Raw genomic sequence first — 5,086 nt, 5'->3', positions numbered from 1 at the left:
AAGGAGAAAGAAAAACCTCTCTAGGAACCCACCCTCTCCTCTTTCCAAGCCCTCCTCAAATCACACGGCTCCCCACGAGCCTATCAACTGTTTCAGCCGCCACCCAAGGAAGTGCAGTGGCTCTGTAATAAATACATATGTATATGTGATCATGTCATTTCCTCTGCACGCTGTGCTGTCTGGGTCCAGACTGCATTATCATCTCTCGTACAGAAACACAGGGAGACCCCAGGCAAGATCCGGGTGCCCACGGTCACACAGGAAGTCTGTGGCTGAGTTAGGGATAGACCCGAGGCGTTCTGAGCTGCCGCCCAGTGCGCTACCCACTGGGCTGCCCTTCTGACCCGTAAATCCCTTCTGAAATGTAGCGCCCAAGGAGGTTTTGCTTTGGTCCACAGGAAATGTCTTGGGTAATTATGGGGGCGCTTGTCTAAATAAACTCAGAGCATCCGAAGAAAATAAGCAAGTAATAGCATGGGACTTGGTTTACCTGGACTGGGAGTGCTGGGGCGCTGGGGGAGGGGGGCAGGAACCAGGTTTTTGTTATTCGTGTGTCCGGTGTCTAGCACAATGGGGTCCTGATCTCTGTGTGGCGCCTCCAGGGGCTGCTGTAACACACAGAGTACATCAGCAGTATTGTCTCAGCTATCCCAGATGCTTTGGGAAGTGAATCTGCCCGGCCCAGTTTAATGCAGCTCAGCTGGCGTTTATATATTTTTTCACGTGACAGTTAGTTGAAGGTCAACAGAGGCCAACTTCTTCTAGAAAGTGACCAAACACAGCTGAAGACAGTAGGTCCGATTCAGCTCCCCATTAGGCCAGTGAAAATCCAGAGTGACTTCCCTGAACTCCATGGAGTTCCCCCCAACTCCGAGCTGAGTCAGGAATAGAACCCAGGCAGTCTGGCCCCCAGTCCTAACCACTAGGTCTCACTGCTTCCATTCATTCATTTGCTATAAGAGATTTGTAGCATGCCTGTTGCTGTAGCAACTGGCTGTTGCTGTCATCTCTGAAGCTCCCTGCTCCAGCAGGTTTCAAAGGGGCTAATGCGTCTGCCAACCAAAGTGCCAGCTTGGGGGCAACACAATAAGCAAAACAGAGAAACCTCCCCACCCCACCCCACCCCCCCAAATCCCCTAATATTAAACTCAAGCCATCAATTAAAAGCTAAACAAAGTCAGCTGGTGTAAATCAGAGTCGGTGGGGTAAACTGAAGTCAATGTTGCCATGGTGATTTATACCAGATTGGGATCCAGCCCTGTCTCCTTGGATCACACAGACGCGTGCTCTTGTTTGGGGATCCGTCACACAGTCCTTAGGCCTGGTCTACACCGAAAATTCAGGGCGCTCAGTGACAGCACTCAAGGCTATAACAATCCGCACCCCTGAGCACGGCAGCTATGTGGGTGTGGACACGGCTAGGGTGACAGAAGAATGCTTCCGGAGAGCTAGCTACCATCACGTGAGGAGGTGGATTACCTACTGTGAGGGAAAAAATCCCTTGCATTGCAGTAGGCTGCGTCCACACTCCGGGGTTATGCCAGCCTTGCTATGGCACCATAGCTACCCGCTATAGCTCCCCTAATGTAGATAGGGTGGCCAGGTGACCCGGGTGTAAGGGTGGGAGGGGAAAAGCAGTGAGCAATGAGGGGTGGGGGAAGAGGAGTGGACAGGGGCGGGGCCTCAGGAGGAAGAGGCGGGGCAGGGGTGGGGCCTCGGGGGAAGAGGCGGGGCAGGGGAGGTTCCAGCACCCCTACTGGAGTGTCCAGTTTTTAAATATTACCAAGTTGGGAACCCTAAATGTAGACATGGCCTTGCTCACACAGGGCTGTGAGGGATTTCATTGGGAGGGAACGCAGGACTGGGCTCCTGCTTTGGGCTCCGTTGGGACCAACAGCTCTCTTTTAATATACATCATTACAGCACTACTCTTCTGATTGCCATCCAGGAAAACAAGGGAGTTATTTTTAAACCTGCCAGAAATAGTCTGTGATCGCAACGGTCCAGCCTCTGCCTTGGAGACAGGCTCTGGTGATACTATCTGCTTGGTGCATCAGTTAGCTCTTTTTCAGTACTGGGAATCCAGAGGTCATGCTGGGACCACCATAGAGGCAGTCATTTTTTCATACTGACCTCTATTTCAATAAATATGGTAACTGGTCGTTACTGCTACTCCCATGGAAAAATGGCTCATTTTTCTAGCAGCTCACATAAAACAGTCTTATCAAAACACCCGTCCGTTAACTATAACCCATGACTGCCACTGACTGTAATTTACGGTGCAGTTAGCAAGGCCCTTACATAAACACGGCAAAGCACTGGAAAAGTCCGGTCACCAGGCCTAATTAACGCAGGGCCTAATCCTGCAGCCTTTAGACCAACAGCCCCTCCTTTGGGCCCGGCCCGGCCCTGATCGCACACTTACTTAAATCAGGAGTAGCTCCAAAGGGAGCTCCGAATCCAGCCCAGTGGGACTGCTCTTATGAGTAAGGTCTTAATGAACACAACACAGGCCAAAACTCGTTCTTGGCAGCACACACAATTCCATCCATTTTCACAGCCTTGCCCTCAGCTGGTGTGACTCAGCTTTGCTCTGGTGCGTTCAGAGCAGCAAGGCCGATTTGCAGCCTTCTGAAAAGGTGCCAGGCCTAGCATGAGGTCAAAGGAGCCAATTCTGACCTCACTCTACCTTTACATCACAGCTATTCCATTGGCGTCAATGAAACTAACACAAGCCCCCAAATGCCTCCACTCCAATCACCCCCAAAACATGGTATGGGCTACCCCCATGCTGCTTGAAGCAGCAGTAGTAGACTCTGCCGTCGTTTGGCGACTAGTCAAAGCCATTTATTAATTCATCCTCACAGCATCCCCGAGGGTAGTATTGCGCACACACCCCGGAGAGGGGTACGTTGAGGCTCAAAGAGGGCAAGTACCTCGCCCAGTCATTGTCAGGGCTGGGAAGAGAACACAGAGGTCCCCACTCCCAGAACCCTGCCCTAACCATTAGGCAACAGATTCATAGATACTAAGGTCAGAAGGGACCATTATGATCATCTAGTCTGACCTCCGGCACAACGCAGGCCACAGAATTTCACCCACCCACTCTTGCGAAAAACCTCTCACCTATGTCTGAGCTATTGAAGTCCTCAAATAGTGGTTTAAAGACTTCAAGGAGCAGAGAATCCTCCAGCAAGTGACCCATGCCCCATGCTACAGAGGAAGGCAAAAAACCTCCAGGGCTTCTTCCAATCTGCCCTGGATCAAAATTCCTTCCCGACCCCAAATATGGCGATCAGCTAAACCCTGAGCATATGGGCAAGATTCATCAGCCAGATACTACAGAAAATTCTTTTCTGGGTAACTCAGATCCCACCCCATCTAACATCCCATCACAGGCCATTGGGCCTATTTACCATGAATATTTAATTACCAAAACTATGTTATCCCATCATACCATCTCCTCCATAAACTTATTGAGTTTAATCTTAAAGCCAGATAGATCTTTTGCCCCCACTGCTTCCCTTGGAAGGCTATTCCAAAACTTCACTCCTCTGATGGTTAGAAACCTTCGTCTAATTTCAAGTCTAAACTTCCTGGTGGCCAGTTTATATCCATTTGTTCTGTGTCCACATTGGTACTGAGCTTAAATAATTCCTCCCTCTCTCCGGTATTTATCCCTCTGATATATTTATAGAGAGCAATCCTATCTCCCCTCAATCTTCTTTTAGTTAGGCTAAACAAGCTAAGCTCCTTGAGTCTCCTTTCATAAGACAAGTTTTCCATTCCTCGGATCATCCTAGTAGCCCTTCTCTGTACCTGTTCCAGTTTGAATTCATCCTTCTTAAACATGGGAGACCAGAACTGCACACAGTATTCCAGGTGAGGTCTCACCAGTGCCTTGTATAATGGTACTAAAACCTCCTTATCCCTACTAGAAATGCCTCTCCTGATGCATCCCAAGACCGCATTAGCTTTTTTCACAGCCATATCACATTGGCGGCTCATAGTCATCCTATGATCAACCAATACTCCAAGGTCCTTCTCCTCCTCCGTTACTTCTAATTGATGTGTCCCCAGCTTATAACTAAAATTCTTATTATTAATCCCCACCTCCCTTGTGTGGGATTGCTTCTGTGTAATGGTTTTTGCCAAATGTTTGTAACAACTGACTCATGCTGAGAGTCCCATGCCCACTGGCTGTGCCAGTAGCCAGTAAAGCCAAAATTTGCAGCCATTCATCTGAGTGCCCTCCTGTCTGAGGGCTCTGTTCACCTTGCAGTGGAGGGGCTGGGTTTCTACACCAGCTCTGAGAGACAGGGCCAATGACCCAGATGCTCTGCTGTGTCCAATTCGTGGTAGCTGCAGCTGAGGGGGATCACAGTTATTGTCTGCAGCTCCTTCATCCTGAGCCCACTCCTATACTGGCCCAGTCCCCAGCATAGTTTAGAGCAGCCTCAGCGCTGCTCTAAACTACCCCAGCTGGCTAGTATGCGAACTGGGGATTACCAGAGTGTAGCAGGGCTCTGGCCATGCCATCTTCCTCCCAGCCTTGTGAGCAAAACAGTCCTTACACCAGAGGATGGAAGTATAAGTGTTACGTATTCCCACTCTAAGATGATCTAGGGATGCCCTCACCCTAGGGGAATGCCCAGCCAGCTGGCTCCACTGGTTTACAGCTGCTTTGCACTAGCCCAATGCAAAAGGATTGAATCTAGACCGGTGTCTTTGAGAGCGCAGTAGGGAAGTGCATATAACATCTATAAGAAGGTGTAGGGTGCCAATCAACCCATCCCTATGGTGCTTCTAGTGACTCCATCAGAGCTAGGGCCCCGAGTCCTTGCACGCTGGGAGAGCACAGACCAAGGCTGCATTTGGTCCTTGCACAGCTCACAGGATAAAGGACCCAGCTCCTAGCACCTCCAGACCCCCCAGCCCTCATGGCCCCACTCATAGCTAGCCACAGTCTATTCCCTGCCACCACTTTGCTACAGGTGGACCGAGGGAAAGACATTAGCAGCCCTTCTCTTTCGGGAAAGACAGGCTGCATGTGTTTAAAATTAATCACAGTTCAGAGCTAAGTGTT

This window comes from Lepidochelys olivacea, assembly GCF_965140295.1.
Source record: "Lepidochelys olivacea isolate rLepOli2 genome assembly, chromosome: 10".
Classification (NCBI taxonomy): Eukaryota; Metazoa; Chordata; order Testudines; family Cheloniidae; genus Lepidochelys; species Lepidochelys olivacea.
The sequence above is the reverse complement of the archived record's forward strand: the minus strand, read 5'-3'. Positions refer to the sequence as shown.